At 34.1% G+C, this 13,122-nt stretch overlaps 1 protein-coding gene across 1 annotated transcript in view; it reads left to right on the forward strand.

Annotated features, from left to right (window-relative positions):
• LOC129952338 (epidermal growth factor receptor) overlaps positions 1–13,122 on the forward strand; it is a 171,824-nt gene that overhangs the window by 120,380 nt on the left and 38,322 nt on the right. The gene's annotated exons all lie outside the window — the stretch shown is intronic.

A 13,122-nucleotide genomic window follows, 5' to 3' on the forward strand; every position in this document is an offset into this window, starting at 1 on the left:
CGTGAAGTATAATACCCCAAGCTAATTCGAAAGTAGTTTTCCTAAAGAACAACAAGAAGAAAAAACAAAAACCGACCATCAGAGATTCTGGACGGTACGGTGCCGGTATACAGCTTCGGTGGTGGTACCGATCGATTCGTCATACGTCATCTTAGAGTTCTTTTATTTTTTTGATATTTTGAATTTTTCCATCTTATGTCCATGTTTATGGGTTTCGGCAAGTTTCATATAGCGTGTTGCATCGTCATCGACGTCTTGTCGTGTCCCTCTCTTTTAGTAGATCCTTGAAGCCATCAACTAGAAAGACTTGGTCTCTGATTGAAATTGAAAGACAATGGCACGCCTCTTGAGTTTCTCTCCGCACTCACCTTTTGTTGGTCTTTTGTCTTCGAAATGAAATCCAACCCGTCGCATCGCAACGCTTTGCATCGGCTTCACAGAATCAATCGGATATTTTGTATAGCATTGCTCAGACAGCAGGAGATCACCTTCTTCTTCTTCTGCTTCGTGTATCTTGTATCTTGTCTACCTGTGTTTTGTATCTCTAAAATGGATTTGTATACCTTCGTATATTTCTTTTTTGGTTCTTTTTGACAGGTGGAATTCTGTTTTCTGAAACTGAAATAAATTGTTAAGATGACAAAACTGAAGATTTGGTTACCTAGAAATTAAAAAAACAAAACAAAAAATTGAAACAAAATATTCCCAGGTTTTTTAATATCCATTTTGATATAAAATATTTATTTTTTGTTATTTAAGATTTATATCTTCAAAAAATCATAACTAATTGTTTTGTATTTTTCTCTTTTTTTAATTCCAGGTAAGGACATTTTTGATGTTTCTTGACGGACTATGAATATCACTTTAGCACATTTTTATGGGTGGAGTCGTCCATATGGACTCTCTAAAGCTGGATGGTTTGACTTAAATGGGTATATTTTCAGTGAGTTATTATGGTCGTTAAAATGTCCAAGATTAGCTAAAAGATACAAAAACATTCTTGAAGTTAGGGTTAAAGATGAAAAACAAAGCCTAATGAATTGTTAGAGAACTGTATGTTTAAAGGGTAAGTGATAATTGGTGGTAACTTCTTTTTCTTATGTAAGGAAAATTATATTTTGAGGTATTGCACACATGGTGTACCTTTTCATGAAAAGGCTTAGACTTTATGTGATGGGGAATTCCGGAAGTTCAGTATGCAAGTGCACTGGTTGCTTTTATGATGTTCATAAAAGTGCGCGTTTAAGTGGTTATTAGTTAATATAATAGGTTATTAGGAACAATATGAAATACCTACCAGGAAGGTTGGGAAAGAAATGTTTCCAGTTAAATTTATAATTACTACAATTTCTCTTGAGGAATCTCTTGACCTTAGCTAATCTTATGCTTTGATAGGTACTTATCAAAATTAAGGGAAGTGAAGGTATCTTAGTTTTTCAGAACCGTTTAAGCACTTCTACAGAATCCACTTGTTGAAAATATATTCTGGATTTTTGTTTAGGTAGCTTTACTCAAGAAGGACGACTGGAAATTTTAGCTCAAGAATTTATAACCAATAGGGTCCAGATTTTGTTTACTTTTTCTTTAAAACCAGTCAATGCTCTAAATATTCGAAAATTAAGCTCTCGCACTAAGTGGTTTAAGGATTTCTCTCACAATGCAAGACATTACCAGTGTTTTGTTGGAAAATCTATAGATAGTACAGTAGGATTTTACACGAATAACAAAAAAAAATTATCCGCAGCATGAATACTACCCATAAAAGTGAAGGTAGAATTTTACTACCGATGGGTTTTTGACATTTATACGAGTCTCGAATGGATTTTATGTGATTTCGTTCTCAAATGTTGGTACGATTGATATTACATTCGTATCTCGATGGCTGTGTTCGTTGAGTAATTGTGCACTTCGAACCATGTGTTTTTCATTGGAGAAAAAAATCAATCTTTTATTATTTAGCTTTGGTTAATGAAAATAGACTTAGTGGGCTTATTTTGCAAAAGAAAATGATAGAAAAGATAATTAAGTTTTGCTATGTTTCCAACAAAGGTTTATCGCAGTTTATATTACATAAATCTTTTAGGTGTTTTTACCGAACAAGAAGATTTAAAAATGATAAGGTTTGACAGCAGTTTCTAAAATGCAAATGGTGTTTCTATGTTTCTTATGAAGTGCAAGTGAGATAGTTTGATTCGTGTTAAACAACAAAGAACTGAATAGTTCAGCACCATATATGAATATATTTCCAACTTCATGTGCAATTTTTTCCTTTAATTTGATTAAAATAAAACTATATTTTTTGTACAAATAAACAGACCATAATGCATTATCTTTAAAACCAACTCCTCCACACAGGTTTTGTTCACAAATTTTGACTTGATTCCGGTCTGGGAATCAAGCTCAATCAACTCGATTCAGGTATATAAAGAATTGAGGCGAGCTACAAGCTCGCATGTTAATGAAGTAGTCTACGAACGAACCCCCTTCTTGAAGTTTTTATTTTATGTCAAAGCTGCAATTGTTAAATTAACTTTTTTTTATAGAATCTTAATTTTCATATATTTTTTTACCATTTCTTTTTGAAAATTGTCCTTTTTATTAGTTTTAGTTAGTTTTTTTGCTGAAATTAATTTTAACTTTTGTGTTATTATTCTGACAGGTCTTCATTCATTTGTACTAATTTTAAAATACAAAAATCTGGCTGCTGCCGATCGGTTTTCTTGGGAATTTTCTACTATACTATTTATAGAATGCCAAAAAAACACGAGTATTGTGTTTCAACTTTCAGATCTGGGTGTAGTTTAAACTGAATCCTTACTTACTTCTTAAGGTGGCGCTACAGTCTGCGGTGAACATGGGCCTCAACCAACATGCGTCTCCAGCCAGCTCGGTCCTTCCTAGCTGTCTCCAGTTTCGCACGGAAAGTTGGTTGAGGTCTTCACTCACCTGAGTGCGCCGCGGCCGTCCCTCGGGATTGGATTCGAATACCTTCCGGGTTGGAGCGTTGATGTCCATTCGCTCTACATGGCCGTTCGATCTTAATTCTGCTAACTATTTCAGTGTCGCTGTACAGCCCGTACAGTTCGTCGTTATATCTTCTCCTCCATTCTCCATTTAATCCTAAGACGTTCTCATGTTTCTCTGACAGGGTCCAGGCCTCAGCGCCACAAATGTGTCTTATAGCTGGTGATTTAAGATGTTCGAGAAAGGACTTTACTTCTCAATTGCCTTCTAAGTCCCAAGACTGAATCCATAAAAAAATTGAAATCGATTGAATTCCAACCGAAACTTCTGTGGACACCAGAGCAATGTTTTAAGTCTTTCGTTGCTTTGTCGAATTTTTTTTCAAAAGCAATATTTTATCTAAATTATTAATTGCGTTTCATGCTTAAAACAATTTGACAGGGAAGCTACAATTTCTAGGAATGACAATCAATAGATCCATTTAGACGTATTTTAAAGTATAGAGATATTTTCACAGCCGTATATCAAGAATGTGAAATACTATTCCCTTTTTGTTGTGTCTATGCAAACGTAGTTTCCATAATATGTGAAGTTATTGAGTCATCATAAATATATGATTTACATATTATGAATTTCGTTAAAAATGCAGACGCGTTTTGGAGATCTAGAAGTTTGAAAAAATAAATGTATATATATTTTGAGGATCCGAATACAAAACTAAACATTTTTGACTACCAATTATTATTAAAACTATAAAAAAAAGGATTTATAAAAATTGGTTAACAATGGGTCAACACAAAAATAATTATTGAAAGAAACCTAGTTAAGAAAAAATATTTAGATACAATTCTTTAATCGTTTAAAAAGCCGTTTTACGAAATTTGGAATATTCAATTTTTTGTCCAATACATTTGTATAGGACTTAACTTAAGTCTTATTGGTCTTAAAAAAATTCTATAACGCGAGCCTTAATTTCCACGTTTGAATTTAATTTACCTACCTGCGAGGACAGAATCACCGGACCCAATTTTTTCGACTTTTGATATATTTTTTAATTCGTTAAATGCTTACCTTAAGAACACAGTATTAACTTAAATCTTAACTTAAAACCAACATAGTTTTAAATTCTTAAAGCAATAATATTAAAATTAAGGCTTGCAGATTTGGAATTGTCAGTTTTAGAGTCATAATGATTATGGAAAATATGTTGACTTTACTGAATAGATAATTAAGAGGACTGGTAGCGCCATAATTCAATCCTACAAAAGTTCCTCTTAAGCTAGCCTAACTCAACGGCAGCTGGAAATACTCTCTATGAAAAAGCTAGGAGAGCTTTGAGTGTATGGTGGTAATGAAAGTCTATAAGACCAAATAAAAAAAAACAAAGACTTAATCTTAAAAAACTGCGTTAAATATAATATGAACGGAATAGAATAGCGCCCTTCCAGTTGGCTTAAACACAAGCGTATTTAAAAATTGGAACATATCTTCTTGCAGCTCTTTACAGTCCTTGACAGAGTTAATAATTCGAAAAATTTTAACATCACCTGCATCGATAAGTAATAAAGAATTATATAAAACAGAAGGCAAATCATTGATAAATAAAATAAATAGCAATGGACCAAGGTGGCTCCCTTGAGGTACACCAAAATTTACTTTAAATGCACATGAAGAGTAACTTTTGAAATTGATGTTAATATTTCTATATTTAAAATGAAACGGTCGTTAAGTGCAGTTTTACTAATTTATTAAGAAGAATTTCGTTACTTAATTTGTCTAATTGCTTGTTTAAGTCTGTAAAGATGCAACCGACTTGAGAGTGCTTTTCAAATGCAACTAAACAAAAAGAAGAGTATTGTAATTGTAACTAAATGTGTAAAGCCTTTTTTATTGACTGAAGTAAGGTATCACGTTAGGTGTAAATAATTCCAACGATCTAGAAACTTTTTTAATACTCGTTGAAGAAGACAAATTTGTCAACATAAATGTTGGTATTCCATCAGGACCATGACTGAAACATTCACTTAGCTCTTAAATATTGTCACGTATAGATCCCTCAGAATTCTAAAAAGGGATTGATGTAAGATGACTGTATTCTTGTGACTTAGAAGATATAGGAGAGGAGGTCCATGCAGGAGAACAATTTTCAGAGGCAATCTTAACATAATCTGCAAAATCAAATCAAATGGGGTGGCGCAACAGTCCGTTGTGTACCAGGGCCTAGTGACTTACAACTCTCAACCATTCCTGTGTGCGAGTACTGTTGTCAGGAATGGAAGGGACCTACAATTTAAGGCCGAATCCGAACGGCTAGTTTGAGAAAGCACTTTTTCATGACAAGAATTACTCTTGAAGGATTTGTCAATTCCTCGCAAGAGGCAGTACCCGCGAAATTATTTTTTTTAATTAAGCTGGCACAGGCAGGGATTGAACCCAAGACCCCTTGCATGACAGTCCAACGCACTAACCATCATGCCACGGGTACTACTACAATCTGCAAACATGTTCGAAATTGACTCTGGAAAATGGCTTGAAGAATTTTGAAAGGTCATAGTCTCCAAAGCAAAAAACTCTTATATGTAGCTATCGCTCAACTGCCACAGGTTTTGAACACCGAAAGATCGTTTTCGTCTCACTATTTATATTAATTAAGACCCTGTTTTTTTATCAAAACGGCGCACTACAGCGCTTATTGGATCTCAGGCTAGGTTGCGTTGAGATCGCCATTTCTACCATTTCTACCTAGACCCTGTTCTTACAAAAATATGATCAAAAGCATCAAGCTTTCGAGATTGGTTCACCAGTCCATTATTTATTTTTAGACTAACCGAAATTTGCATAAATATTCAATACAAAAAACTTATATCCATCGTTTTCTACATCAAGTGTAATTTATAAAATTTTTGCATCAACAACCCCAATTTTCACGTCATCTCAAGCCATTTCCAATTAAATATACGTATAAATATATATGAGCAGAAAATCCAATAAAAAATCTCTAATTGACCTCAATTATTGTAAACAAATTATTGGTGATGTCGAAGTGATTTTATTCTTTCATTTCTTTAACTGCGTGATGCGTAACCTGTTTAAAAATAAAAAAACAGGTCTTCAAATTCAAACAGTAGCCTTTGGCTGCCTCCCAGATGATTGAGGATTTTTCTCATAAAAAAAACACAAGAAATTCAAAACAAAATAAAAAAAGATACAAAACCACTATCAAAATATCCATTTGACGGCCAATATGTGTTCAAAGGTACTCCGAGAGAATATTTGATATCAGCTCGAGAAACCTCGGTTTTTTAAAAAGCCATTTTGCCATATGCCAATTTTCCTCTCTTTTACATATATTTTAACATTTGAAAGGCTTTTGTCGCGCGGAATTGGATTTGAACAATTTGCAAGAACACACGATCTTTAAGTAGTGTAACCTTACCGACATTTTTTGTCCCCTCTTTCCTCTTTTGAGGTTCTATAAGCTGATGCTTCATATGGCAACTTTTCCAAAGAACTTCTTCTTCAAAAAAACAACAACTTATACTTCGTTCGATGTCTAACCAAATGTCCACCACACAAACAAATAAAATCTTACCAATCTTCCCCCTCAAGATTCAAGACTCAAGACTATGTACAAAATGTAGGTTCAAATGGAAAGATTTTAAAGTGGTACCACTTACAAAATAATAAAATAAGAAGAACTGAAAATTGTTAGCATGACAAAAACGTGTGTTTGCTTAAAGAATTTGTGTTCTCGTGATTTGGTGTTTTGTTTCTTTTCTTTTTCTTTTTCTTCTCAATTTCATTTCTCTCTTTCTTATTTTCTTATTCTTCAAAAATTATTTGAAAAAGAAGATAATAGAGGAAATCCAAGATGACCACAAAGTAAGAAGCAACCATCATCATTGCAAAGAGTTCAGAAAACATAACATACAAAAGCCTGACTTGAAATGTGGGTTGGATAGATGTGGACTGTGGAGGCACCACCATCGGGCCACGTATACTGCAGCCGCCACTGCTGCTGCTGGCTATATCTATCCCCATGGAACAAGAGGGCGAAAGGCTGCCACAGAGCACACAGAACACAGAGCACAGCATCCACAGTAGATTCAAGTAGAACCAAATCGAAGAACGATAAACGTTTCTTCGGAAAAATGCCAGCAACAAGTTTTGAGTTTGACCTGTGTTTTTGTGAATACCAACAACACATCTCTCGCTGGATATATGGCGGACACAATAAACTTGGGAAAAAGATTCAAATGTACGCATGAGTTGCATGAAGCTGATCTTAAGAACACAGTAATTGAGGGAAAATTAACAGAGGTTAAGGAGTTTGAGTTGGCAACACTATTTTAAGTGGTGGCCATTTTGATCATTTTGACAGCTGTCAAATATTTTATGTTGAGTTTAGTTTGACATTTCAACATAAATAGACGAACGTCTGAACAACGTTTAGCGATGAAGCTCATTTTTAGTTGAAACGGATACGTTTGGTGTTATGATATCCTCACGTCTGTTAAGACACAGTTACATCCATAAAATATGACAGCGAAATCCAAGACATTGCGATTTAAGACCGCTTGGCTATTTTCTGTCAGAATATGTGAATAAATAAACTGACGTCTGAACAACCTTTAGCGATGAAGCTCATTTTTCGTTAAAACGGATACATTCAGTGTTATAATAATCCACCCGTATGTTAAGCCATTGTTACATCAAAAGAAACTGACAGTGGTCTCGGAGATATTTGGATTTAAGATCGCTGGGCTATTTTCTGTCAGAATATGTGAAGTCGCTAGTCTACGCCGATAAGCCCTTAACGAACGGCCACTTGTAGAACAACATTCGTTGCGATATTTCCGATATACGTCCACAAATGTTGCAAAGGTCATTGAACATTTGACATATACCTAGATTGGACTACATCCAATCAAACCCTGGCTTTCAAATGCCAGAAATTATATGTAATGATGATAATGTAAGAAGAACAAAGAAAATATCATGTCAATTGAAATAAAATCATCTCTCATTTGTTCCAATTCAAAGTTATATAACTCTAAAACAAACACTCTCTATTTGAACTTAATAAGTTTTATCAAAATCGATTAAGTCGTTCCCAAGAAAAATTTGTTTGCACAAGGTATCGCTTCCAACTTTTTTAAGAAATGCTTAAATTGACTTAAAAAGTCCAATAGAAGACGAAAAAATTGAATAGAAGGTTGAAGGAGTTAACTTAGGTCAAACCTTGATAAAAAGCCTAAGTCTGAACTCTAAACTCAAGTCAAGTTGTTTTATAACCTTTGGGGTTTTGAGCTCCTTGTTCTTCCTATTTCTACGAATCAAATATTGAACCCTTTTTGGGATGTAAAACACCGCTTAGACCCTGATGGCTCGTCTTGGTAATGCAAACTCGACGAACTCCAGAAGGTTCAAAAGACGAGCTGCGATTCCGTTTATTTCGGCCCTCTTGTTTTTTTTGTTTTGTTTTAGCTGCTCGCGCGACAATCACACTGAACGAACACAAAGTTCTATAGATTTTCGTAGTGCTATGGCGGACTGGATGGCTGGCAAGGCGTGCCAATGTCTAAAACATGGTAACGAGTACGAGGTACAAAGTGTTTTGTTATATCGATTTGCCCAGGAACAAGGCGACTTTTTTTTTGAATTTATTGGATCAAATGTTTGTTGTTGTTTTATGTCAAAAGGATGATGATGATTATAACCAAACAAAAATCCAATAACGACGAAGAAAAAAAAGTGTTAAGGCACGGCTTGGGTGTCTTTTGATTGGGATTATATGGCTTGTCGCCAAATCGCGCATAAAAGCAAAAGAAATAACTTAAGTGGCGGCATAAAAAGAATTGGTGCAAGACGCAAGTGATAAGTATACATATATTCCAACAACTCTTACCAACAACAGAAACAACAACAAAAGTCTAAAATATAATGTTGTATAAAAAGTATCTTAATGTAGAGCACGAAACAATCCATTGGATAGGATTGGATACTTTCAAGAGCTGTTGTATTATATTTTTGTTGGTTGTTTGAAAATTGTATCTCGCCACATCACGGATAGTATCACGTTTGTTTTTAAATGATTGTTGTTGATATAGAATTGTATTATGATTGAGATTGGGATTGGCGTACACAATAATACAACACTATACAAAATAATAACGATCGATTTGAACGCGAACGCTAACGCTAACGCAGAGGCGAACTAGAAGCGAACTCGTTCAGGCAATTTAAAAGGAATGTTTTGATTGTTTTGCGATTATGAGAGATGAAAGTTATGAAACTATGTTCCGAGAGTACCTATAATTTTTTAACATCGATTTGAATTGATATTTTTTGTGCATTTTGTAAAAGAAGTTTATATTTTTGTATAACATTTGTGATAGTTGGGTTGCGTGAAGAGAAATCTCCTATTTTCAACTCCTTAAATATAACCTACTTAACTTAACGATTTTTAAAATTTCTCCCAATCTTACTAATTTAAACTTAAAGGTAATAAGGTTATTAAGTCTCTAAGAATATGTTTTAATTACTTGACTTAAGTATAAAAAGAAGGAAAGAAACATTCATATTATCTGAGATTTAAACAAACACTAAATGGGGTTCCACAAGGTAGAATCCTTGGTCCACTGCTGTTTTAACAATGTTGTTCATAATTCTCTAAGAATATGTTTTAATTACTTGACTTAAGTATAAAAAGAAGGAAAGAAACATTCATATTATCTGAGATTAAAAAACACACTTAATGGGGTTCCACAAGGTAGAATCCTTGGTCCGCTGCTGTTTTAAGAATGTTATTCATAAGTCTCTAAGAATATATCTTAATTACTTGCTTTAAGTGTAAAAAGAAGGAAGGAAACATTCATATTATCTGAGATAAAAACACACACATAATGGGGTTCCACAAGGTGGAATCCTTGGTCAGCTGCTATTTGTGTTTTAATATTGCGCCAAACTTCTGGAAGGTAAAGAGGTTAAAGCTATATTGTTAAGTGCAAACCATTCATTTAGCTTAAGAAGGAATTAAGAATCAAGCCCTGGTGACTTATAAGTCGATATACCATTTCATTATGCATGATGCTTGTGTAAGCTGAAATTAGTGAAGAACTACCATTTCACAGAAAATTATATTATGATTAAGAGATAGGAAGGTAATCTAGAGGAATATAAGTCATTTAATCATAGGAGACCGTTCGTCTTAAAGGAAGTGTTTGAGTGGCAAGGCAGTTTGTGATAGTCCTACACTCTAGCCCTCACAGCTTAAGAAAAAACTTAAACCTTGTGCTTAAGGTATTAGTACCTTGCTTCTTCTTAAAATACGAGTCATTTCTTAACCTTTATTCAAATTCTGTTAAGTTCTAGCCTCAGAAACAAACAAATCAGTGTTGGCTCTTTGAAATGCGACTGTTACTGTTAATGTTGCTGCTGTTGCTTGCTTCTTGCTTCTTGCTTCTTCAACCCACTCTCGTGTAACCGCTACAAATTTCAGTTAAAAATTAAAACACAAGTTAAAACAAAATAAAATAAAACCGCCTTTTAATTCACAATCACAACACAAATCCCGCATGTATGTACAACATTTTGAACAAGCTTAAAGAAGACGAAGCAGAAGTTCAGAAAAAAAGAAGATTACACAAGCCTCATCTGTGATCTGAACTCATCTTCTCCTTTTTTTTTCTGATGCTTCTTCTTCGAAAAAAGGAGCTCCCCAGCATCATCTTCATCTCAGCTCAATAATCTTGCTGCTCGATCACCCGCACTATAACTTCGTGTCTTTCCATACACTTTTTGCCAATGGCGATGGCGGTCCATGATGGGTTGCCATGTATTATATTGCATCTTCTTATGGTATCCCTGGGATGACATTTTCAGCTGTGGTATAAAACCTACCATCATGCAACTTAACTGAAAAAAAATATTAAAAAACAAAGATTGGGGGTGCAATTTTTTAATTCTTTTTTGGTCTTTACACTAAAAAAAAATATACCTATACTCAAGACCATAACTTACCTAACAACAAAAATTCCTATACACCGCCGAGTAATCCCACACACATAGCAGAGGTGTACTCTCTGTGTCCTATTGTTTGAAAAATGTTGTGTTTGTATGCGGGTTTGAAGTGGTATGTGTGTTGTTTACAGAGAGTTTACCTGTCTGCAGTGTTTTCGTGTTTTATGTCTACCTTCTTCAGCATTTTAAGGGAAAAAAAAAAGTTAAATTGAACGTATCTAGATGAACATAGATACACAACACAAATACCAAGACAAAATAAAACCTGGTAGGTTAGGGTAAGGTGAACTTTTCAAGAGAGAAAGAGCGAGAGTCGAGTTTGAACAGCAGGAATATTATTGCCAACAACATTTAATCACAAAATATGAACTAAATATGGATTTTCAAAAAAATATACGTTTTTAACAATTGATTTTAAAAATAAAATGTCTGAAACCATTTAAAACGTTAACAATTTTTTAATGATTTTCGTAAATTTTATACAAATTTTCATTGATCGACGAATTTGTTTTTGATAATTTAACGGAACTTTGTGTTAACTTTTCTAATACGTATTTTTATAAATCTACATAGGAGACATTTATGGACTAAAGAATCTTTTCGTTCTATTCATAAATAGTTTTGTTGATTAACGAAATTCATTCCTTGGCTTACGAAATGTTTCGTTACGATAAAGAATATCTATTGATGATTTTCTTGAAATGTGTGTACTATTTGTTTCACATTTCATTCTAAACAAGAGTTCTTCATGGAAAATATAGATATCAGTACAAGAAAGTTAGTCTAACAAATCAATTGTTTAAACAAAACACTAGCCCCTCTCAAATTTGATTTTAAGGAATATTGCATTTCATAAAAATGAAAAGGAACAATTCTTAAGATTTCTAATAATTTCTCAAACATCAATTTGAAATGGTTGGACTCTTGTTATCTTCCTACTTAGGTGCTTTGTGCGGACCTCAGTTTCGTGTGGGCTTGAAACTTATCAATTTGAACTAAATCTTAATCAGGTGGTAGTTACATTGACAGGTTATCAAACTTGGATGAAATATTTCGTCTGAGTTTATTTCTAAATACAAGGTTATCCATTTTGCGGTTTCAAAAGTAAACGTACATAAAACACATAAAAAATGTTTCTTTAATGGTATTCCTTTTTTTATTATAAAATTTGAATATCGACATTATTTGTGAAGCACTACAACATTTAAATGGCTACCACGCTAATTGTTGCCAGCATTGACCATTTTTTGACGCATATTGGGTGGTATCTTAGCCATAAATTGACAAATGTTGGTTTTAAAAGGCCGAAGAGTTAAAGATTTATCTGCATAAACTCAATCTTTTGCATAGCCCCACAAAAAGCCCAGCGGAGTCAAAAGTTATGATGTTGGTGGCCAGTTAATATCACCACGACGAGAAATTACTCCGCCAGGAAATGTCTCTCGCATTAAAGTCATATTGTTGTGTCATCGAGTTGTGCGGCATGTGACACCATTTTGTAAAAACCACGTATTCTCCTCGTCGTATTCTTCAATTAAGGTTGTCATATGACATTAAAGCTACGAATTGACGGTGACTGTCGTTCCATCGACGTTTTCGAAGAGGTAAGGTCCAATCACACCTCCGGCACAAAACCTCCGGCACAAAGAGTAAGAAATGTCCTTCTTAGCTGAAGGAAATTTTTGTTCGAAAAATCGTTCAAGCATTTTCATTTGACGTATCTACGAAGTTGTGAATGGTCAACTGACTTCAGTTGTTGTGTGAACTGTACTTTATAGGGATGTAGGTTTATATCACCTGTAAGACAGTCCTAACAACAACAACAACAAACGACATGGTATCGACATATTCAGGTCTTCGGTAACACTATCACTTACAGGCTCTACAATATCTGTAACCAAACATGCCTGTTCAAATTTCTTCAAAATTTCGCCAATTGCATGCGTTGTGTAAAATCTCCTCTTAAGGAACGATACGTGGCTATGGCAGAATCACCATTTTTAAGTAGGTTTCAACAATTTATATGCGTTGTGCAATAGTTAAGCAATCCCCTTTTGTAAATGTCAGACTTTCAACTGAAAAAAATTGGTTTAACAACTTAGTTTGACAGATGTCGTTTTCCAACCCTACACTTTT

This window comes from Eupeodes corollae, chromosome 3 (assembly GCF_945859685.1).
Source record: "Eupeodes corollae chromosome 3, idEupCoro1.1, whole genome shotgun sequence".
Taxonomy (NCBI): domain Eukaryota; kingdom Metazoa; phylum Arthropoda; class Insecta; order Diptera; family Syrphidae; genus Eupeodes; species Eupeodes corollae.